The sequence below is a fragment of the Camelus dromedarius genome, chromosome 6, assembly GCF_036321535.1.
Source record: "Camelus dromedarius isolate mCamDro1 chromosome 6, mCamDro1.pat, whole genome shotgun sequence".
In the NCBI taxonomy this organism is placed as follows: domain Eukaryota; kingdom Metazoa; phylum Chordata; class Mammalia; order Artiodactyla; family Camelidae; genus Camelus; species Camelus dromedarius.
Window position 1 is genome coordinate 82,147,200 of NC_087441.1, and position 25,729 is coordinate 82,172,928.

At 41.1% G+C, this 25,729-nt stretch overlaps 1 long non-coding RNA gene across 1 annotated transcript in view; it reads right to left on the reverse strand.

Annotated features, from left to right (window-relative positions):
- LOC135321511 (uncharacterized) overlaps positions 1-25,729 on the reverse strand; it is a 210,406-nt gene that overhangs the window by 18,194 nt on the left and 166,483 nt on the right. The window contains exons 3-7 of the long non-coding RNA XR_010381343.1: positions 15,867-16,052; positions 13,162-13,386; positions 9,956-10,127; positions 6,824-7,962; positions 6,398-6,521 (exon numbers count right to left, since the gene is read on the reverse strand). This is a non-coding gene — a long non-coding RNA (uncharacterized LOC135321511). The remainder of the gene's footprint in view (positions 1-6,397; positions 6,522-6,823; positions 7,963-9,955; positions 10,128-13,161; positions 13,387-15,866; positions 16,053-25,729) is intronic.

Here is a 25,729-nt window from a genome sequence, read left to right on the forward strand (position 1 = left end):
TCTTCTGAAGCTGGTTACTTCTGAATGGAAGAGAAAATAAGGGACACACTAATATGAGTATAGAAAGCTATGGAAGGCTTGTGGAAGAGGAACCCTGAGGAAAGAGTTTCATACGTGGTCGGAATTGGCTAAGTTTAGAATCAACTTGGGCAAAGTAAATGAATCTTAGAAGTAAGCAGGTACAAGACTAGATTTGGTTTTCTCGCTGTTAAGAGGAAAAAATTTTCTTAAAATGTTAATCCACCTTCAGTAACAGATTGTAAAACTTCTTATACCACTTAACTGATCTGTTCTGCCATTACCTTTGACGCATTTTCTTGTTAATGAATTAGTACTACGTTACAGTGATCTATATGTTTATCTGACCAAGTGTTCTGAAATCTTTAACAAGCTTCCCAAATATCAATTTCTAATTAAAGTTGTTTTAATCTCCAGTTAAGTTTGGGATGCTACAGAGGGCCCCTGAAACATCCCAAAGAGAGATTTTAATCTAGTAAATTTCATTTGGCATGTTAAATAACACGGTATTGTCAAATGAATAATAAATCTTCTAAGGTTATATTGTATGAGAAAATATTATTAATATAGATATTGTAGAAATTATATGGACTCCCTAAAATTCTGGTATATCTGAAATGTTACCAGTGATAATTCTGGGTATAGTGACCAGGTTTCTTTATCGATTATAGTGTAACGGTGTTTAACCATGATTTTAAATCTTTTGTCATTTATAGACAGTTAATGGTTGTCTTCTGATGGTTTTGCAAAATGCTTGCTCTTCAAGGAGATTTACTGATTTCTAATAAATTTCAAACTATAGCAGTGAACTAAACTGGGTAAGAAATTTTAAATTTCCAATGAAAACTGTGATTAAAAGAATTAGTTACATGGGACTGAGTAAACTGGCGAATATGGTTATAATTTTTGATTTTGTTTAAAATACTACTGGCTTTTAACCTGTTTCCCAGACATAAAGAATTTCTTCTCTTTCAGCTAGCTATGATTCAAAGCAATTTGATAAATTATACCTATGTAATCAGACTTGGAACAGTTATATTTTCTCTCTATCTGATCCCTCAATAGACTAAAAACTCTTAGGTCCCCAGTGGCTCTATCAGACAAATGAGGAAGATCATCTCCTAACAGATATGAGAATCTCAAGGTATTTTAAGGATTTTAAAGAGAAAAGAATTTACCTAAATCTGTAAGGCAGAAATCCATGGCAAGCCCTTGACGGGGCTTTCCTGGCCTTAGCAAACCTTATTAACATTCTACACTGAGACTCCTAATTAAAAGTTCCAACACAGCCAATTTAAAAAAGCCTATATGATCAAATAATCAGACAACTTGTAAAGCAATTAATCTTGACATGGCTTTATTTGAGAAAAATGAGGGTAACTTTAGAGAGAAAAAAGATTATATTTTAGTGGATATTAAATTCTAGCTTTGTTAATTGACTTCCGTATTTACTAACACACTTCCCAATCATTCCTTGCTGTTATGTCACATTGCTGTACAGTTTAACTGAATTATTAATAGGATACTCTAGCTTTGTTTCTGAAGCTCACTAATCTATCCTTGGGTAAAGTTCCAATGCCCCATGACTTGCAGCCAGGGGATTATACAAACTGGAACAGGCATGACTTAAAGAACTGTCTCCAACCTGAATGGAAGGACCCTTTATCAGGTACTCTTAAGTAGACCATACAAACCAAAGTTGAAGGAAACGGACTTTCGGGTTCATTTCCTATCAGAAATAGCCCCTGCAATGCACTGGCCTATAGAGCACTGCTCACCTTAAAACAATGCCCAAATGGAGAAAAAGCTACCAGGCCAGGATGAGAAGAAGACAATATCTGAGGTAGACAGCTGACCCAAGACACCGTACCAGGCCTGCATAAAAATTACTGTGATAATTTCTCCTACCTTTGATTATGAACTACTCCAATTGTTAAGTTTATGGTAAATTACCTATGTCTAGTTCTTCTGTGTTACCTTTGTGAGTTTCCCTACTCCAAGGCTCTAACTAGATAGCCCTCAGAAACGTTATTCTAAAAAGAAATTATAGTTCTGTTTAGGCCTCTGTTGATCTTACAAGGTGGGAGACCTCACCTGACCAATTAATACCTGCTCTGAGACTGACCATAAATATGAACTTTCTCATAAGATCACTCAAACTCAATCAGAAACACAAGCAAAATTTTAACCCCAAAATACAACTTCCCGACTATTAAATTCTTAATCGTGACTTTATTAATGTTACTAGCTGTATTACTTATATCCTATCTATTTTATAAAATTGTCTGTTACATTTCCTAAAGTGTAACTAGGCCTACAAAATTGATGATGACTAAACATCTTGAAGAAATAGATAAAATTTATAACCCTGAATAAAGTAATTGTAATAGTGTGATTCTAGGTATGGGAATGAGCAATGAAGGGAAAACACTTCCTGGATCATAACAAACAAGTAAGACAGGTGATCCAGAGAATTTTTAGTATCAACAGGGCCTGATAAAAAACTAGCACCTTGAATGGCAACTCAGAAGATTCTTCACCTGAACTAGGATTGAGCCATCCTAGCACCATGGGACAAAATTGGTCATGAAATGTCTCTCAAAACATTGGCAGAATTTAGGACCAAGGGGGAGCACTGTGAATGAAAATACTGCAACCATGTCAGTAAACAAAGAATGCTGAAACCAAGTCATCAGCGGCTGCTGCCACCCCCAAAGAGTGCATGCCTGCAGCCCAGCCTCTCAGCCACTCACAGTGGTGCCCTCTGAGAGGACTCAGAGTAAGAAAGGACAGGATACTGGCCCTAGATAGCTAGGTACTTGCCAAAGGGATGAATTCAATGACACAAATGTTTGCTTCCTCCCATACATAGAAAAGCACTAAATACTTGATCTTGAGATATCTGGTTTTCTTTAGATAACAAGCAATATTTTATTGTTCCAACTACCTGGTCTTTCTTGTAAAACTTCTATATATCCTAGCTCCTCCCCTACCTCTTGGGAGCAGTCCCTCAGAGTGATCTGAGAGGTTGCCATAACGGCTCGAGTCCTCCAGCCAAATAAAACATAACTCTTATCATTTAGGCTGAACGTTTATTTCAATGAAGTCCCAGAATAGACACAACTCATCAATTCTGTAATGGAACACACTGGATCAGGAAACAAAAGCTTGTTTTAGTCTGGAAAAACTACGGTTTCCTCTTTCTTCCTGACATTATACAATCCCACCAGAACTCATTAATTTGCTGTCTGCTCATCTGGCAACCAAACTCAGAGGAGTCAACTCAGCAGAGTGCTCTACTCGGGAGAAAACCCCGCAGCAGCACTGCAGGCTACCTGACTTCCCGCACGCTCTGCTGACCCTTGGTGTCCTCCGTGACAACCAGGAAAACAGAGCTGTTCCCAACAGCTGCGAAGTCCCACACGTTAAATAAATCATTTTATTTTATACGATATTTTACGTATATACCCATCTCTGAAAACAGATTTGCTAGAAGCCCAAATCTTCAGCATCAATCTGCAAAGGCAAATCCGGTCCGCAAGGGAAAACAAGACTTAAGACGAAGCTAAGGCGTCCAAAGTACTCTCCACGACCTAAGGCCTCCAAAGTCCCCTGCAGGACCTTCAACCAAACTGCCTGCAGGCCTGCAGCTGCAGGCGGCAACATGTCTGCTTTTAAAGCAACCCCTTCCTGCCCTCAGGCACTACAATGTCCCTCTACGCCCTCCCTTCTCAGGGTAAGAGCAGCCGCTGCAGAACCTCACAGGGCAGCACTGACAGGACTGGACACAGAGGATCAGAGCTAAACTAAGCCTTCTGATTACACGAGCTTGTCACTCTGTCACTTTACAGACGAAGATATATATATATAGAGAGGTGGGGTGATCTTGCTCAAAGTCACACAGCTAATAAGTGGCAAAGTCTATAACTCTGCTCCTCCCTCCGGCGTGACGCCCCAGCTGGGACGCCCACAGGGTTCTCTCGTGCCTGCCTGACCAGTCCTTTACTGGCACTCATAAAACACCACAGGGTCTGACCCTTGCCTACTTTTTCAGCATCTTTTCCCTGCAGTCTCGCAGGAACAAGGCGGTTCGGGCCATTGTATGACTTCTGGCTCCCAGAAGCCTCCGTGCTCAGGCTGGTCTTGCCTGTGCTTCCAGCACCCTGCTCAGAGGCTCTTCCTCCCCTGCAGGAACACGTTCCCACTCTCGGCATGACACCCCCTCAGGGAAGCCCTCTTCTCACCCTCAGCTCAGCAGGTGTCCCAGGCCACATCCCGAGCTGCCCCATTAGGACTGCGGGTGCCTAGGTTTGCTAGTCAGACCAGCAGCCTCAGAGCCAGGGATTATGCCCGGGTCACCCTGCAAACCTACTGCCCGCCTCACAGCCCCCAGCCAGCAGGTCACCTGGAAGTCGCAGCAAGTGCCCCACCCAATCCCGATGTCTCTTCATTTGCCAGCACCGCTGATGACTGGTCTCCAAACTTTGGTCAGTTTTGCACAAAACAGCAGCTTCCACTGTGAAGCAGGGGGTTTTCTCTTCTGCTCCCCATCCTTACTGGAAACGTCTAGGGAAATGAAAAGGCCTTTTCTCAACCCTTTTCTGATGACACCCACCCACCCACAATACTCACATGCTCAAGAGTTTTGGGTCTACCTGATTTTGTTTCCCTTACGCTAAGGGGCTCAAAACACTGCGGGATTCTTTCTCTTTTGAGGGTATTTTTACTCAGTTTATCGGCTTTAATCTGTTTTTGTCTCTCTCTTCAATATCCCTAGAAGTTGCCACTTCTTATTCCCTTCAGCAGCCTCCCTCCCAACATCTAGTCTAGGAAATCAGCTGTGATGAGGGGCCCGGGGGAAGTCACAGATGATGCAACTAAGGCACAGAGAGGTGACTTAATTTGCCCGAGAAGATCAGCTTCAAGCCCCAACACTGTGTGTCACGTCCCTCTGTTTAACTCTTATGCTAAGCAAGCTATCTATTTGTAGATTATGGTTATAAACAGATGAGGTATGAAAATACATACAAGGACACACATCAACTCTAAGATGTTCATTATCTCCACTATTTTGTTTCTATTTATTTTATTACTCTTTAAAAAAAATTAAGAACCTCTGCAGTCAATATAGCAAAATGTTACTGGGCTTTAAATACAGAATATAGAGGTTTTAAGTGTGTCATTACTCATCCTTATTTGTATGTTCACAAGACAAACTGATTTGAAAGTCTCTCTCCCCTCCCCCTACTCACTACTGGCTCTCACCTGAGCTCCCAAACCACACATCTAACAGCCTTTCACTTTACCCACAGCTGTACTCATCAGTTATCCCCCAGAACTCCCTCTACAGCTTTCCCTCCTCAGAGCACAGCAGGACCATCACTTACCTCATTAATCCACCCAGAAACCTGTTCCTTCCTCCATCCTACCTTCACAGACAGCATTCATCCTTTCCTTTTTACCATCTAAACATGCCTTCAATCTGTTCGCTTTTACCCACTGACCATCCCACCGGTCAAGTGGAAGCCACCAACACTGCCCACCTGGACTCACGAGTCTCCCAAGTGGCCCCAAAGCCACTCTCCCCTACTTGAGACAAATGGGATTGTGTCACTCCCACGCTTTTAGGACTGATTTCAAACCCACTGTTCTTAGAAGAAAGTCAAGTTCTTCACCTGATGAAGGTCTTGCCCATCAAATTGTCAGCTCAGGGAGGGGAGGACACGCCCTCTCCCCTAGGACCCGCCCTCTGGCAGAGCATCAGCTTGGGAGGACCTGCTGAGCTACACCAGCCTGTATTCTAACCCTGGTCTTGAGTTCTTAGCAAACTGCTTCACTTATCCATACAAATCCAAGGTAGATTATAAAGATATTAGATGTTGTGCTAGACTATTGATTTGGGGATTTTGCACTAGCAACCTGCAAGTACATGTTCTAATGATTCTGTCTTCTTAAAACCACACCCAGATTTAAGTAGTATTTGTGAAATGTCTTCGGAGTAAATGGGACTGTAGTTTTACAGACTTTATGTTTTATACCATGAAAAACCCGGACAGGGTCACAATTGGAACCGCCTCAGAAGTGACAGAAGACAGGTGAGAGGCACAAAGCAACAGGTCACAAAGATGGTAAGAGCAAAGTTGTTTCTCCAACCCCCCAAAAAATTTTTGAAAGAACCGAAAACTCTGAATTTTGTAAGTAAAATACTATCATATAAATAAATAAAATAATCCTCTTCATCAGGGTTTCAAGATCTGACTCCAGAATTTTTAGCATGCCATATTGAATCCAAGCACAGAAAAATCAGATGGACTAGTGGTGAGTAAGTTCCAGGAAAAACTGCAGTAATTCCTCCACTTGTAAAAGGACATAAACTCACCTGTAGAAGATGAATGTAAACCGCATTCTGGAGAAATTCGGTAGCTCCCAGGCTCCGCTTCTGGATGGCAAGGACATGGACAGCTTCGAAGCATGCTTCTAACTCAGTCACCAGCATTCTTACACTGCAGGGGGAAACGGAGGCCCTCAGTCAAGAGCAGAGGTGTTCCTGTCGTGTCTCGCAGGCCGTGCCTCGGGGACTCAGTGCCCTGTAGCAGCCCGGCCCCAGGCGAGGAACCGCAGCATGGCCCACCCAAGCAGGAGGTACACTGTGCTTGAGAAAGCCCATCCCCGATGGGGGCAAGAGTGGCTGGTGGTTTTGAGTGAACATATAAATGCCCATAGAAATATGCCTGCATTCATTCAAGTGATACAAGCAACATTAGCAGGCTATTTAACAAAATTTCAACTGTCAGTGGAAATTTACCATTCCTTTCCACTTGTCCCCTGCACTCTGAGACAGGCTTAGGCTCTCTCACACCTGCAGCTCTGATGCAATAGTTGTGAAGTCGTTTTACTTTGCTGCAAGTGTCCTCGCTCCCCGTGTGGCTGTGACTGTCGTCTCTTAACACAGTCAGATGTCTTCCTGAATCTCTCCCTGCGTTCCTTCCTCCTGCTCCTCAGATCCTAAGATAAAGGGCAAGTGAAGACACATGACCAGAAAAGGCACCGTGGACTTGAACGAAGTCCTCAGTGATCCCCTAGGTGAGTGCTGCCCACCCCTTACCTTCGATTCTCAAGGTTCTGCCCAGGGTGACATCCAGACAGGAAAGTGTCCTAGGCCAATTTAAAGCTGTGTGACTTGGGCCCTGGGACAGGTGCAGGAGCTGGTTCCAGAGCCGTGCCCTTCCCCACCTCTGCTCCCCTCTCTCCCAAGGACCCACTGCCAAGCCCCCAGGTTACCTGATATTCTGTCCTTCTCTTCTAATCTAATCCAAGCCCTTTTCCTCTTCCTTTATTCCCTAATTATCACCAGCTGAAGTGGTTTTTCAGTCACATTATCTGAAAAAATTTCCGGCAGCTGAAAAAGGTCTCCAGAGGTCAATGCCCATATGCTGGTTCCTGAAGAGAGCCCCTGGTTATGGGGTCCCTCACCAACACCCACGGGGCATCAGACATGTTGCAGAGTCGACCACCCCCAACAAGAGTTTGCTGTGACCCCAATGCCCACACAGCATCCCTGCTCTCATAAATGTATTTGGCCCACTTATCCGTTACTAAGAAGCAAAAGTAAAAAAATTGCTCATGTTTCTTCCTAAAATTATTTATGTGGTGGAAAAAGAAATTGTAATAGAAAAGAATAAATTTGACTGCATGTTAGATCTGTTCATTTGGCTTTAAACCTTTGCTGTTTTCTAGGCTCAGACTTGGTAGCTCTGTACCATTTGTAAAAGAAAGTTGCCTTTAGCCTGAAATATCCAGGAGAGCCTATTCTCCGGGCTCTGATCTTTCACGATGTTAACTCTTCTGCACTTATATAGAGATGGCAAGTTGCAAAATAGAAAATCAACTTTGGTTTTTTTTGGAGGTTTATGAGGGGCACCATGATTTGACCCACGTGGACAGCTGCAAGAACAAAGAATTCCAAGGAGAAACTATTCCTACCGCAAGAAGTTTGCAACAACCAACCACATCCCCGCCCCTTTTTAGTATAAAAGCGGACTGATTTCTGACTTGGGGGAGACGGTTCTCCAGCATGTCATTCAGCCATCTTCTGGGTCTGCCAACTTTTCAAATAAAGTCACTATTCCTTGCTCCAACACCTCAATCTCCCGATTTATTGGCCTGTCATACAGCAAGCAGTACGAGTTTCGACTTGGTAACAAGATGACTGCATTGGAGGTAGTATGTCTCCACTCTTTCCTCGTTTCCAATATGTAACATGCACATCATTTATGATCTAGTGCAAATAATTCATCAAAGACAACCACAAAAAGAAACTACACTCACCTAGCTATCAACACTGAAGTCACAACCTATCAATTTTATATGCTGTTTAACAACACAACTAAAAAACCTAACATAGGGAATTGATTCCACAGAAATAAAATTATTTCTACTCCTTCAAAACTTTTTTTTCTTTTCTATTTTATTTTGTTTTGCATATTGAAAAGAAAATAAAAGACAAATCATTTTATTTCACGTATTTTGTTATAGCTACATAATTTAAATACTACAAAGATATTTAAATTGCAATAAAAAATTGTTCATATATTGTACAAAGATATATACACAATCAATGTGGATAAGGAAAGGAATGGACATTTACTAAAAATCCACTGCACATCCAGTTTTTTACAAGCATATCCTGGAATATAAGCTCTATGATCCAGGGGTCCCCCACCTGCATTCTCACTGCTGAGTCCCTTAGTAATCTTCTACCAAGGCACCAGCATAGAACCACGCGATCAGTATTTTAGGTATAAATGAGGAAATTAGCTCATTCAATTCTAAAACAAAAACCCTAAAATAAATACTGAACTTATTTACAGATAAATAAAATTGGACACAAACAAGTACAGTTTCTTCCCCAAGTTCACAAAGCTAATAACTGGTAAAGGCAAGATTTGAACTCATCTGTCAGATTCTAAAAACTAAGGTGGAAATCCCTTTCGACTGGGGAGGGTCCAGCAGCACAGCCTATCACCCTATCTTTGTTCAGATCTAGCCTTAGACAGCCTGAGACAGCACCCCATTCCTATGGAACTTGAGGGCAAATGATAACAATAAGGATTTTATATCCAGTAGTTTCTTAGGTATCATTTATATAAACTGTCAGCAGGACAGCAGAAAAACTCTGGGAAATATGAGTGGGTCCAGGGCATTTTGCTGATTAGAAACTCAGTCTTTCAGGACAGATTGACCTTCCCATGAGAGGCCACACGGACCTAAACTAAAGACAGCTGAGCAATGAAATCTAGCAAGACCCTGGAACTCAAGCAAGAAGGATCCCTGCCATCTCCCTCCCTGTTGCCTCTTCATCCACGTGGACACGAAGACAGAAGACCCGGGTTCTTGTCCAAGTTACACCATCATGGATTCTCACCCATAAAATGTTACGACTCTATGCTGTCCTAAGTCCTTTCCAACTCAAATATTTTGACACCAATATCTCAGCAGAATGTCTATGTCTCCACATCCTCTCTTCTATAAGAATAGTTCTATGGCCACAAAGCAGAAATCCAATTAAAAACACCATGCACTAAGCAAGGTGAAAGTCTGCGTAAGAGACTTTGCTCTCACGCTCAGTGAATGAAAACTCAGAAAAATTGGTCCTTCTCCCTCAGCAAGTGGTAGGTAGGCTGATTGTGTGTGTGGGTGGGTGTGCGTGTGTGTGTGTAAATCAAATACAATGACGTCTGGGATCTGTACAGATTTTTTTTAAGTTACTGTTATTTCATGAGGATGAGACACCCTTTAAAGTAATTTGAATCTACTGTTCTGAGAGAGTCTCAGGATCTTTTGGTGGAGGAGGGGAAAGGAAAGGAGGAAAGAAGTAAATGAAGCAAAGGAGTAAGAATACTGCAAGTGAAAGGCAAGACATTAATTTTGTTCCTACTTGCATCACAAACAAATTACGGACTGGCTTTGCCCCGATGTCCTGTCGAGCACTGAGTTGCAGATGAAGAGGTGACAGCCCATTTCTCACTGAGCTTGTGACTGTACGTGGCATCTTATAGAAACAAATCATTTATCCTGATCAAACACTCTAGCAGCAGGCCGTAATTCTCCTATTTTGAGAGATAAGAAAATAGGAGTTCAAAGAGGGTAGATAACTTGACAAAAGTCAGAGGACCAGTAAACAAGAGAGGATGAATTCAAACTCAGATCTGAATGCAGAGTCTGATCTTCCAACTCCCTGGACTGGAAAATCCTTAACAAACAGACTCCCCAGCTCCCCTGCAGTGTTCCTGGCACCAAGCATTTCCCATGGAGATGGACTCCAGTTCTGACAGACACAGCGCTCTGTGCAGCCAATGACCTTGATCAGACCTTGATCATCTACCTGCCACGCCCACCAGGCTTCACCATACAGGTAGGAAAGCTGGCTTTCAAGTGCATACAAAGCCACCCTTGGTCTAACCTGGGCTCTTCTGGGGCTTCTCCAGCCTAAAGGCAGCCATGAAAGTGCTCACAGTTTGTACATGAGCCACACTACCTCTTTCCATCAGTCTCCACACCTATACTTCTTAGCTATGACCATTTTGATAATATTGGAAACAAATATTTAAAAACACAAAAGAAAGGATCCTGGAACAATTACTTAATACTTACAATTTTAAATGATTTGTTACAAAGTGAGTATTTACAAACCGAATCTGCCTTCCTAGGTGTCAGTTTAAACAGTTAAAAAATATAATAACAAAAAATTCTCACTTACAAAATTAAGAAAAACATCAACAATAATCTGGAATAAACTCAAAATTAATGCCCATGTTGTACATGGAGAAAACTACAGGACTGTACTGAGGGGTAAATAAGAGGTGTGAATGTAGAGACATCAACATATTGCATGGAGGAAAACAGTTTTGTAAATATGGAAGTTCTCCTAAAAATAATTCAAAACTTAATAAAAATCCCATGAATACTCTTATCTGACTTTTTTTTAACTTGAACAAAATATTTTAGAATTCTTTAGGAATAATAAAGTCATAATAATAGCCAAGAAAGTTTGGGATGGAAGAAAAGAACAAAAAAATATCGCACTGTCAGATAATAATTAATTTTTACAATATGTAAGATATGGCGCTGGAGTAAGGAAGTATGATTGACAGAAATATAGCATGAGCTCAAAAAGAGACTCTAGTGTACATAAGTATTTTGTGCATGTGGGATTTCAAATCAAAGAGCAAATTGTGAATTCAATAATTGTCCTGGGACAATCAGAGAATCACCTGGAAAGAACAAATTCTATTCCTGTCATAATGACCACAAAAAAAATTACAGATAGTGGTTTAAATATTAAAATACTAATAACAGCAAATACAACTCTTTGCTCACATTAATTCAACTTCTCCTCACTATAACAAGTACTATTATCATCTCCATCTTAGACATTAAATAAACCTACATAAGAGATTTATACCATTATAAGAAAGTATTTCTAAGAATAATAACAAAGATAAAAGCCAAAAGGAAGACATTTACTATCTTAAGAATATTTTGAGCCACAACAAATATAAACCTACTGAACAAAATGAAACGAAAGAAATGACAAGGAAAAACTCTGTGATAGATGTTGATGAAGACAAGGGATTAATGTTCATAACATACAAAGAGCTGTCACAAATCAAAAAGAAGCTTCCTCACTTAAATTTGTGCAAAGGACAAAATGGATCATTCACTTTTCAAAAGTCATATGGCTAATGAGTGAAAAATGCTCAATACCTCACTGGTCATCAAATGCAAACTAAAACAATGAAAAAGCACTTTTGCTCATCTTATTGGTAAATATTTTTAAAAGATATTGTAGCTAGTGTCCATCTGTGGGAGAAAAAACTGTGAGCGACCTTTTTGGAGGATGACATGTCAATGGATATGTAAACTCTGAAAACGTGTGTACACACTGATTCAACCCCACTTCTAGGAATCGTTTCGTTTAGAAAAAAAATCAGTTCAAATAGATGTAGTGGTTAAACTGGTGGGAAGAAAATCTGAAGTGAAATCATATCCAGCAATAGAGAATTGGTTACATAAGTAATTCTACATTTTTCATTCCACACTGGAGAAGGAATTTCTAGTCACTTGAAAGTAGCCTGTGATGAACATAAATGTCACATCCAGGGACTAAATTTCCAGAAGACTTAACTAAAGGCATGCTCATACAAGATCACAGGAATGTCTGTTAAAGAAAGATGCCAGTCAAACATCCTTTCTGACAGTGGAAAATGGAGAAAACTTAAGTGTCCACCATCAAGACAATGATGCGGTAAATCACGGCGAGTTGTGGGCACTGAGGGGGCCGGCGTTTCCCCGTGGCCCAGGGCCTTGTCCACAGCACTCTCCCACCAATGGTGTCCTTGCACAAGAGACCACACCTGCACATCAGGAGACCCTTCCAGTCTATCTGAAAGGACCGGGTGAGTCTGGAGTGGGAGGACGTCTATGATATACCCCTGAGTGAATAAAGCGAGCTGCAGAAAACATATAGTATGGCCTTATTTTTCAAAAAAGCATATATACACACATATACATAGATTTCTCATATGTATGTATGTATCTATGTATGGGTATATATATATGTCATAGGCATAAAGGTCATGAAATATATACACCATATTGGCAACAGCTTTTACACTCAGGAAATAAGGGGAAGGGAGGTAGGGCTCTTTTGGTACCACCACAGTTCTCTTTTCAGTATTTCACTTAAGTACACTTGGAATTTAAAAGTTTATTTAAGTCCGAAGTAAAATGGACAATGCCTCCACAAGACATAATGCTATACTGGTCATTAAAAATCATGCCAGGGGAGATAGAATATTGTAGACAAACATGTAATAAGCCGAATGGAAAATGGAGGTCTCCACACAGTAAACAGGCACAGAGTGCTCACTGGTTTTTATGACAGAGCTGATACACACTGATGAAAAGAACAGAAAGTAGATGTTAAAGTGTTCATTATTATTTCTGAGTAGTGGGACCTGGATAGCCTCTTTTGTCCCTTTTTTCAGACTTATTATATTAAATATACATTATTTTTCATCTGTAAAAAGCATTTTTAGATGTGTAGTAACACACATTGGAGAATAATACACGAGTACTTACAGAAACAAATAACTAGAAGACACCGCAGCAGCGCCACACAATGTAGAACGGGCGATCCTGATTAACACCGCGCAGTTACATAAGGACCCACAAAGTGAGAGCACCTGCTGTAACAGGGCGCGGCCCCCTTCTATTTGTCACTTGTGTCTTCAGGGCTGAGGTAGTTCTGAGCATGGCCAGTGTCAGTGTTGGTGTCTGGATGGATGCCACTGGATGTGAGGGCACCTGCAAGCCGAGAGGAATAACAGAAATCATCCTCTGCCTTTTCTGCCTTGTTTCTGTGTTACTTTAAAAGAGAGGCATAAATAAGATAAACTGTTTATCTTCCCTACTGAAATTTCTGTAATGAAACCGTTTTCAAAGTGTTCACAAATTATATCCGGCCTATAACAGACTTTTCATCAAAGCTTCATATTTATTAAATGTTAATTAACTCAGTTAATTAACTCCCTGTTGAAACCTTCTACTATAGAACATGAAATGCACTATGTGAAAGGACCACGCCTGCAGTGACTAGCTTGGCTGTCTTGAAGGCAGTGCAGTCCGCCCCCAACATCCCGTGGCTCTGAGCTCCTGATGCTGCTAAGAGAGCACACTGCCGCCTCAGATGGAGAGAAAGTGTGAAAGCATTTCCTGAAAACTACAGCACTGACAAAACATAACTGACAAATCCCAGGCTCCTTTGAAGCTGTCATTTTCGGTTTCTGGCCAACCCCCGTCAATGAGCAGAACCACCCCATTCCCGAGCAATGGCACTCACTTGGTAAGAAGTTCTGGAGAAATTTCCAGGTATAGAATGTAACCAACTATACGTAGAACTCTGACAAAAGAAACAATGCAATACCCTGATTTTGGAAGACACTCAAAATATTCTCCTAAGCCTTTGTAGCTGGAAAGGTTGGGCTTCTCCTGAGCCACTTATTTATTTCACAGCCAGTGAGCATCTCCCACAAACCCTGTTACCCTGTGTCTGCTGGGAGCATCAGGTACACTCATGCTGTCGATCTTATAAGTCACAGGGCAGAGGCGTGTGTCTCATGGCTGCAACCATCACACAGGCTCGCCTCCTAGCCTCACAGTTTGAACTTGGCCCAATTTTCTAACCTGTTTATTTGGTATCTGTTCTTCTGTAAGCTGCCTGAAATGCTTTTTGGAACATGTCAGAAGAATGAGTGGGTAGATAAATGGACAGATGAACAGGTGAGAGATGGGCAGACCGAAAGAGAGACTCCAGGAAAAGGGGAACAAATAAAATTTCCTGTGCAAAACCCTCTTCTAGTCAGGGAAGAAAACCACCACGGAGAAGAGTTAAGAGGCAGGTAGGTTAGGACTGTTTCCTGGATTCCATGAAAAGTCACACCAAGAGATGAGAGGGTAGAACTATAAATAATAAAAGAAATAAAGCACACATGCTTGAAAAATATATCTACAATATGTACTTTCTAAAGAATAGATTCAAATCAGCAGGGCCCAATACCACAATCCTTGGGTATTTACAGAAATGAGAATCCCATCTCCAAACCACAAGGCATCCCTTTGGAGCACTGAGAGTCTACACGGGGCGGTCATAAAGCCATCACCGCAAAATCTATGCTATCCTGCACTTACGAGGAACGAGCAGTTGTGCACGCGTGACAGTTACACCCCACAGCACCTCTAAGGGGGAGGGAAGCCTAGCGAGCCCCATCTCTGCAGGACAGAAAACCAGTCCTGGAGAGCCTAAGCCGACCTACCAGTTCTCCATCTCACAGGACTGGTCACTCCAGAGCAGGACTCGATCTCAGACCCATGTTTGTAACCACAGTACTACCGTGCTTTATGTGCTTTTTGTGTGTATAATACATTTGTTTCTGGCATGAAAGGATATTTAATAAATTTTCGGTTGTCTTGTCTATCTCATTAGCTCACAATCAATCTTTATACTGTTGAATTGTACTCTTTTCCTCTGGAGAACGGAACGGAAAGAGCGGGGGTCAGAATGAGGTGGAGCTCCATTCTTTATCTGGTATCTCATCTCATCCAAGTCCCCAACCAGGGAGAAGGAGACAATGTTCTCTTCATCTTTTAAAGAGAGGGGTCCACTGATGATGACTTACTCAACCCAAAAACCAAGGCTGGGGGAAGGGCACATGTAGCAACCAGAGCAGTATCAGATGTAGGAAAGTGAAAAGAGCTCACGGGAGGGCTCAGGGGGTCAGCCTGATTTAATTTCAATCGATAAAAAATACCACACTGTAAAAATACTAGCATGCAATGGATTTGCTCTTTCTTGACATCTAGCAAGTTTCCAAAGCCCACATGTAACATTATCGTGAACCAGTGAAAGGAAGAGTCTACAGACAGGGAAAATCAATGTCACAGGCAGGTTGAAAATCAGGCTGGAGTTTAGGAAGAGAAAGGGCATAGTTAAGAATTGGGGAAAGGCTGGAGGAAAAAATCATCACAAGGACTCTCAAGCATCATCCTTCAATCATATAATCATTCATTCAAGAGAGAGTTACTGAGGTCCTATTTTGTGCAAGATTGTACACAAGGCAAAGCAAGAGCGCAGCGACCATGTTGGCAGCAAGGGGCGGGGCTAAAATACACTTCTGATCCCGGTACCTTGCACACTTGTCCTCAGTATAAAGGCAAAGAAAAAAAGTAAAATAATATTCTGTAAACTCAAAGCATTGCTGAAAAAAAATTAAAGAAGGCCTAAATACCTGGACAGACACGCCACGTACATTCCTGGATCAGAAGACAGTGCTCTTGGAATGGCAGTGCTCCCCAGAGTGATCCGTATATTCTACGTGGTCTCGATCACAATCCCAGTGGGCTCCTCTGCAAAAACTGATTAGCTGCTCTTATAATTCATATGGGAATTCGAGGGTCTCAGTAACCAAAACGATCTTGAAAAAGAAGAACAACATGAGAGGACTTGTAATTCTCAATTTGAAACTTTACAACTGTATCTCTAGGTGAGATTAGAGGCCATTTTTAAGTTATTACTGTGTTTATCCTTATTTTTTAAATTCTCTAGAATGAATATAATTGTTATAATAAGGAAAATAAAAAGTAAGGTATCTTTTAAAACATGCACACCGATTCATTCATTGGAAAAATGTATTTTAACTATAAAGAGGTAAACAAATATCTAGTGAAAAAGGACTACTTAAAAACAAGAGTGCATTTACATTTTTAAGAAATTGAAAAATGAAAAGCACAAACACATCAAGTTTCTAGGGAGACAAATACAACATATTAACACTTATTTTCAAAAATTCTAATTGAACAATGAAAATTCAAGAAAGGGAAAATCGCGATTGACAGCCAAATGCAAACACATGGAGAGCAAAGGCCTAGAAATCACAGTTCCTTTAACTCTGCTACTACCTCAGTAGGGGAGGAAATTCCTCACTGAGGAGACAGTGGAATCCCATGCATAAGACAGGATACACAGTACAAACTGCACTAGAATCGGGGGTGATTTTCTTAGAAGAATTCTAAAGTTAGAACATTGCTGAAAAACTATAAATACACTGACAGACAGATTAAAACACATAGTCATATATATTATATAGAAACATATGAAGTCTGCTCCCATGTTACATAGAAATACAAACATATTTGTTCATTTATGGGCACTGATTACTTTTTCCCAGGTAGACTATTTCAAATAAAACAAATAATCAATAATACACGCCTCTTGTCAAATCTAGTTGATAAGTTACTCTGCTATGTAATCATAATGTGCCTAAGATAGATCTAAAATAATTGAAAAAGATCTTTTTATGGTTTCTTGAACTCTTCTCAACATTCCAATCTTAATTTTAAAATAGATCTGAGCACTATTTCTATATTATCTTTTCCCTCGTGAAATGACCAATACAGTCTGTTGTCAAAATTCTGTCCTTACAATGATTCACGAGCACCATATCCTCACAAAACTGCTGGACAGCAAGTCACTATCCAGACACTGTGACCAAACAAATGAAACACAAGGAAGACAGTGACCCTATTCTGGAGGGCTTACCAACTGTGTCAACACCGGGGTTTTTATTTGATTGGTTTGATTGGGTAGCAAAATAAAATCAATCAATTATTTTCTTCTCTGAGCATTCGGTAAGTCATGACTCTTTTCAGTGTCATGAGCAGGAAAGACTTAAGCATGACTTGATTAGGTCAAATAGCAACAATGATCACCGGAGAGTGAGTAATAAAGAAGTTAACTGATAGCAATGCTTCTGCCTACATGAGACCTAAAATAAACCTACACTGATATCCGAAAGGAAAATGAGGAGATGAGGTTCCCAATGAGAAAACAAACAAACAAGAAACCGAAAAAGGAAAGACTTTTTCATTAACGATTCCAGGCAGTAGTGGAGCATGGTGGTGAGGAGCATAGATGCTGGGGACAATCATGATGCTCTGAACTCCCACAGCACTGGGTAGCTTTGACACTCATAAGTCAGTGAAATTTTCTGCATCTCAGCCTCCTATCCATAGACTGGGGACAACAACAGCACCCGTCTTCTAGGACGGTCCTAAGAATTAAGATATTTTATATGTAAATTTTAAATCAAATACTTCAGATTTTAAATATTGACCCAAAAGAACAAGGAAAAAAGAAAACAGAGATAAATTTGAGTTCATCAAATTTAAAACTTCGCTTCAAAAGACACCATCCAGAAAGTGAAAAAACAACACTCAGGAGAAAATATTTTCAAATAATTTATCTGATTAGGAATTTGTATCTCCAAATAAAACAGAGCTCCTACAATTCAACAAAAAAGACAACTAAATTAAAAAATGAATAAAGGATCCGAAACGGTATTTTTCAAGGAAAATATACAAATGGCCAATAAGCACAATGAAACGATGTTCAAAATCATTAGCTGTAAGGGAAATCATGTCAAAACCACTAGGAGAAACCGCTTCACACTCACTACAAGGTTATATTTAAAAAAAGAATAACAAGAACTAATGAGGACACACAGGAATCAGAGATAGCAGCCCTTGCTGGTGAGATGTAACACAGCGTGGCTACTTTGGAAAACAGCCTGGCAGGACCTCAGAGAGTTGAACATTTGGTTTCTGAATGACCCAGCAATTCTGCTCTGTGGGCACACACGTAAGAGAACTGAAAACAAATGTCCACATAAAAACTCCTACAGGAATGATCAAGGTGCCATTATTCATCACAGCCAAAAAGAAGAAACAACCAAAATGCCTATCACCTGATGAATGGGTAAACAGGGGGGCCCAGCCATACAGTGGAATATTATTCAGCAATAGCAAAGCATGGAGTACTGACCCAGGCAACAACGTGGACAAACATTGAAAACGTTACTCAGTGTGAAAGTAGTCAGTCACAATAGACGGTTCCATTTACATGAATTGACTCGATTTAAATGAAATGTCCAGCACAGGCAAATCCACAGAGAGAGAAGAGTGGCTCCCTGGGGGTGGGGGTGGATGGGGAAGATGGGAATGAGTGCTTATACATACAGGGTTTCCTGTTAGGAGGATGAAAATATTCTAAGATTGACTGGGATGCACATTTCTTGGCATAGAGTAAAAACCGGTGTAAATTTTAATGGGTGAATTGTATTAAAACTGTTAAGAACAAAAGCACCTCGGGCCAGTACCTTCCCATAGTAGATGCAAATTGCTAACTTTTATTACAGGAAGAAGAAACTGCCCTCAGCATGAAAGCAGGAGATCAGCAAATGTGAGTTAACCGAAATTGGACAAGAGCAGTTCACTTGAAACAGTTGCTGAGTGTATACAAAATATTCAGAATGAAGAAAATCAGTTTGACATCAAGATGAAGCATTCTGCTTCAAATGCAGATCAAGGATTCGGCAAGCCCACCTGCTAGAAATAACCAGAGAAGAAACCTGGTTCTTAAAACAAGCACCACATCCAACAAGGAAATGGTGGTGAGGAAAGCAGTCAGCCAAAAAACTGGAACAGTTTGCTACAAATAATTTCTCCACTGAAATTTCAAAAATAAAATGAAAGTGATGCAATGCTGCGCTGCCCTCACGTGAATGGGCTTCTTCCGGTGCTCGACAGTTCTGTAACCCCGAATGAGAGACTCAGGAGAATCAGCATGGCCCCTGGGAGTCCCCAGGTGACTGCCCACCAGCACGCTGACCACCATCACATCTGCCAGGGTTGAATTGCAGAGAAGAGACCAACTTCTGAAAGGCACAGGAAATATTGGCAAGGGAAAAAATGGCTGAAATCAGTCCTGGGACAGAGGCCCTGACAGCAGAGTCCAGAAGGCTGCAGGTGAACTGGAGTGGCCCTGGGGAAAGAAGGGACCACAAGGGAGCAGATCTCAATTCTCTTCTCTCTCTCCCTTGGGTAGGAGAGATAAAGCCTGCATCATTCTCACCTGGAACTGTGGGTTATGGCTGGCAGAAGTCGTACCGACACGGAATGATTATTCAAGACTCTGTGGGAAAAGTCCAGAAAAAGAGAAGGAGTAGGGAGCCAACTCCACGAGCCTCTCAAATGCTCCTATATTTACTGTGTATAACGAAAGGAAAAAGTCATTAACAGTTGTGTGATAGTAAGTAGGAACTTGTGGAAAGACGGGAGGAGACAGAGATTGTAGAATCCACAATGAGTACAAAGGCTTAGTGTATCTTTAGGGAAGTCATGGGGTGACTGGATAAGATACATTCTTTAGATATGTGAATTACAAAGCAGACCACGAGACCAGCCAGGTCCTTGTTTTGGGGATAATAGACTATCTAAAAGCACACAAGCCCAGCTTTTATAGCTGAGGGCCTGGGTCCTTGCTTTGAAATGAGCAGAGTGCTATCTAAAGCATCAACTATGCAAGCAAAGCATTGTCTCTGCTTTTTAAGGCAAGGAGACAAGAGTGAGGATGCACATGCTCCTGCTTGCAAAGCAGTTACTAAGCACACATTTTTCTTCTGAACATTGACAGGCGGCTGGGGTCTGTTACAATTTGCTAACCTAATCTTGGGCTCCCACATGTAACCGTTATGGAACCATTATGGAGGACACCCCAGGATAACAAATCCTAGCTCTGGGTCTTTTCCTGTCAGCTTCAGTTACTCTAGCAGGATCTAGACACATCCCTGAATAACGATCCCACAGAACCACCCAGACTCTTAACTCCTGGCGCTTGAAACTTAATTTTAGCTCTACACAACTTAACAAAGAAAAGTTTCAGAAATAGAAGATATTACATTCTTTTATATCTCATCATATGAACTAATTTTTCTGATTGCTCTAAGCTGCTTCTAATTGGCAAAGCACCTAATTCTGCAGGTGAATTCAGTACTTTCCATTGGGCATAACTTGCCAGTTTGGGCTCGCTGAATTCTATTGGTCAAATACTGATACACTTAATTGATTTCATTGTTCATCAGTTTCAGCCGGGAGGAGAGGGAGTGTCACTCTGTTCCTCAGCCCACCCTCAACTCTTTTCTCATCAGCAACTCAGGCCTCCTGAAATTAAAAGAAAGAATTTGTTTCCCTTCTACGCTTTCCACAAACCCAACAGGAAACATCAGCCTGGAGAAAGAATTCAACAAAAATTTTAAAACAAAAATCTATAAAACCTGAAGCAACTCCATCTCCGAATCATGATACACAATGACATGAAAGTAAGTGTGTCAAGCACAAAACATGCGTGAGCCTGACCACCTGATTTCTATTCTTCAAAGGAAGGAAGGTTTTCATATTTTTTATTATCACACATTCTCATTGCTTCTGATTAAGCCAAAAATTAGTTTATGAAATAATTAAGCACTGCAATAACAGATTTTTGTTGTATCAATTATAGAAGGCATTCAGAGGGGATAGGAAATCCCACCTTTGTAAAAAATGTAAAATTTATTCCCCTGTTAAGAACACGTATACAAAATGCAACAGAGAATTCAAATTCTTGCGGAGAGGAGCAAAAGCCACAGAATCAAAGCAAAGTCATTACTATGAGTCAATTCAAAATTCACTAGACAAGCATGCTCAAAGCATTCAAAGAATTTTAAAGGCACACTGCAAACCATTCACTTAATGATCTGCAGGCTAGAGGAAGAATTTCCCTCTTTAACAGACAACAGTAATCAAAAGGGTGCCCCTCCAAACAAAGACGAAAGATCAATCAGGTTTTTAACAGTTCTGATAAATCAGCATGTTCTAAAGAACAAAATTCAGAAATTTTAAACATTCATTCAAACCACAATGAAACAAGCACTTAAAAAAAAAGAAAAAAACCCCAAAGAAACTAAGCACATTTATCATGCACTTGGATCAATGAGAACGTCTTTTACCCTTCGAAGAAAGAACAGGCTATAGCCTTTTACTTGAAAATTAACACTACTTTAAAGATAACTCCTAAAACGGATTTCATCATTCATGTTGCCTTGAAAACTCTGAGGCAGTTGTATCTTATCAGAAAAGCAATTCTGAGTCATAGTATGTTACAATTCAGCGCCAGTTTGTTTTAGAATAAAAGAAAAAAGAAAGCTACTGTTCCTCAAATCCTGCACAAAGTGTGAAGGGCCACCCTGCCTCTTTCCCCTCCTGTTTTCAAACCTGATGCTCCCCAACCCTTCTGAAACAAGTGTGAGAACCTCATATTCCCACCAATATATCAAATGACTAAAGATTATTAATTTACTTGTGTAAATATATGCCTACATCTTGAACTGGAGGAGGAAGTTATCAGAGGGCTACATGGAACTTATTTCTACCTTCCTGAAATCACACAAAAACACGTTCACACAGACACAAACACATACACACTGAATTACTGAGCACTTCACAAACTTAGGAATTCCAACTTCTAGAAGATAACTTTGCAGTTAATTTAAAATACAAAACTGTCAAGTTTGAAAGACTTGATCATCTGCTAAATCATCCAAATATCAATGAGACCCAATTTGCCTTCTCTGTAGAATGTAATTTCCCATGATGTCAAAACAGATCCTAAGAAGTGCTGTATCCAAGACTCGTGTTTATCACTAGCTATGATCGTTTTTAAACAAGTAAACAGATTGAGAAAGGTAAGTCCCAACATTTATTCTTATTGAAATAGCATATGTATTCAATTGTCTATACAGAAAATAGGTCCCATGATGGTGTTTAATAGCTATTTTGTGTATTGCAGTATTTATTTTTAAGTGCAGACAAGGAGGGTGGGTATTACTCAGTTGTAGAGCACCTGCTTAGCATGCACAATGTGCTGGCTTCAATCCCCAGTAATTCCCCCCCCCAAAAAAGTGCTTATTTAAAAATAAGCAAAAAGTTATAAAAAAATGCAGACTAAAAACCACTGCAATGTAGAAGCCAGAACTATAATATAAAACATGTGTTTCTATCAAATACTGACTATTTGTCAAACACAGGGACAACCACAAATCACCCCTGACAACCATCACGTGTGGTTCTCAGCAACCCTTCTAAGTAGACATGGATGAGAAGCCCAGCACTGGGGATGAGGAGACGGAGCTCGGAGGAGCCAGGGACTCTGACCGTCCTGCTCCCCGTGACAACACATCAGCCCAGGACAAGTGCTGACAGAGCTGCAGCAAGGGGACATGCAGCTGCGTGGAAACTTCAGGAGCTGGGAGACCTAGAAAACACGAAAAATTGTTCAGTGAAAAACCAGCTCAAATATATTACACTGTGCCACATTCTTTAAAAAGGGAACATGACTGACACCTTTTTGATGCCTCCGTGTCCTTTATGCCATCATCAGTTATTTGCCCTCTCAGCGTTACCAGTGATGGCCTGGACCCCTTATGAAGTGCACACAGATGGCAGAGCTTTTAAAGCTGTTTTATGAAGTTTGTAAGACTCTGTCTATGCCTCACACAGGCGGTCATCCATCACTTCTCACCGGTGTGGACGTACCACCTGAAATCACTCCTTTCTGCTTTTTAAAATCCCTTCATCTAATCCAGACTTTTCAACAGCAAAGAATCAGCTCAACCACAGACAGTGAACAGCTTTTCACCAAATGGACTCGAACAGCCCATTGGACTACCTGGAAGCCCTTTTCTTCTATTAAACCCACTTCTGGGTACTTCATCATTTTCTGATTGGTGGAATTGGCCGCTGACTGTCCTACTCACAGAGCTCCCAGCGTCACATCCAGGGATGGGATAGAACCCTGCTCTTGGGAGAAATCAGTGAGGAAGGCGGACATCCTCCAGTCAGGACTGCACGTGTAGAAGTGCCACAACATGCTCAGAAATTATACCGTCAGCACCCCTGGGCTCCCATGGACTGGTTTCACATTAACCAAACACACGAGACACTGATGCAAGAAAACCAGAAACTTAACTTATTAATGTAACAGAATATGTGAAACTATGAACCAGACTGAAATATCAGAGTTCAACCATGAGTACAGTTTTTCCTCCACGGCCTAACCACGGGCAGGCAGTAACATGGCAAACATGGACAGAAGCAGAGCAGTAAGGATTTCTAGATTAACTCAATGGACTAAATTTCTGTTATACCAAAAGATCTACTGCCTGGAAAACAACGCTAATCACGGTGCACTCTTCATGGACAGTGGCCGAGACACGACTGTGAGCAACTGTGTGAATCTCCTTTCTCTGTCCTTTCTGGGCTTACTGATGCACAGATGTACAGAGATCCAGGGATGCAGATACCTCTAAACACCCAAAGCCCATCCCTGGGAGCCTCAAAACCAGACAGCCAGAGTTTAAATACCAGCTCTGCCACTTACTAGCTCTCTGACCTTGGCCAACTTACCCTCTGTGTGCCTCAGTTTCCACACTGTAAACCTGGGATAAAAATCAAACATTCCTTACTCCATTGTTGAGAAGATTGAAGGATTCATTTCTGTAAAACTCTCAGAAAAGAATGTAGCACATTATTGGTGCTCAACAAATGTCAACTTAATATTAAAGTGATTTACAAGTCTCCTTTCTAATCATCTTCTGTGTTTCCTTTCTAGACTAAGTCCCAAAGAATATCCTTATTTCTCCTTTTATAAACTCTTGGGGAGCACCCTTCTGTTCCATACCACCACCTGTTTAAACTGAGGGAGGGGACGCCTCCTCCCCACTCCTCTTGGCCACGGAGAGTGCTTCTCCACACCACAGACCCATGGCTCAAAGCTAGCCCTCGTCACATTAACAGGGTGAGGTGTGAGTCCGGAGAGACAAGCAGGGTATGTGAAACCGTTCCTTTCCTTCCAGTGCTGGCCACACTTGGGAAGCACACGGGATGCTCAGCTCCATGGCAGGACAGCCCTGTGCATGATGGGGCAGGTCCTCTCAAGGGAAGGCTCGCTGTGGCCCAGAGTTACCTGGGACAGGGTGAGTCTCTACTTCTGGGACACAGTATAATGACACGCATTTTCCCACAGCCCTGAAGTTCATGGAGTACGTGGCTTCATCAGTAAAAAAGAAGACATATATCGCCTGCTTACTCTTTTCTGTCATCTCTCAGTTGTCTGCTGGAGACAACATGTGTATAAGTATTGGATCCCCTTAAGCCCCAACATATTTGAAGTAACAAAAAATTCTGTGGCTTAACGTTGGTTCAGGGCGACTGTGTAACAGTTCTGACTTTGCTGATGCTAAATTATGGGTATAGGAACTATGGAACCTCCTCAAATATCTTTCATCATAAAACCAGCTTTCCTTATTTTCCTGTTTCTTAGTAATTGCCAAAGACTATCAAATGATGGCTTCTCACAAAACAGTAGCTAAAGTTTACGAGCCCTCTTGACATACCCACTGTGGTAAACAGTTTACATAATTACTAATTCTCACAATTCTACAAAGCAGATATGAGCATCCCCATCTCACAGACGAGGGAAATCTCAGAACAAACTGACTTAGGCTCACGTGGCTCAGTGGCAGCGCGTGCACGCAAAGCCAAGTCAAAAAACTACACCCCTTCATATATGTACCAAATCTCCTACCACCAATTAACACACAGCGGCGGGGTCAATACTCAGGGAACCCAGTACACTTTTCAGCTTTAAGGTGCTCCAGAGGCCACTTCTAGCTGTTTTATAAATTCCCGGCTCACTGGTTTCTAGCACTGGAAGAAAAGTCCGAATTTGCCATTGTTTGCACAGCAAGTCTGAGATGTTCACAGCGAGATGACAGAATAAATCTAAGATATAAGGAGAATAATTTTTCCAGGTAGACAGACATAATGGAGACTGTGCTATTCTGAAGCATTAAGCAAAGAAATCAAAATAAAATAACGTTGTTTAAGCTTTCTTTAACAAACAGGAAAATTAAGAAGGTAAGAAGGTGCAACAGAGCCACCTATGGCTAAAAAGACCTTCCAGGTTACCGGGAAACATGCAACACAAAATTGCCTGTAGGATCAGAAACGAGAATCAGATAACTAAAAGCTTCTGTAGAACATACTGCACTTTGTTTTGGGGTAAGGGAAGGGTATTCAGTATTTAATCTGATATTGCTAATACTCCTGAATATAAACAAAAGACATAGGCTTATGGAAACTCATCTTAGAGGAGGAAAGAAACCAGTCCAGCCTCTTCAGTTTACAGAAGGGGAGACTGAGACCTGGGATCTGTCCTCCT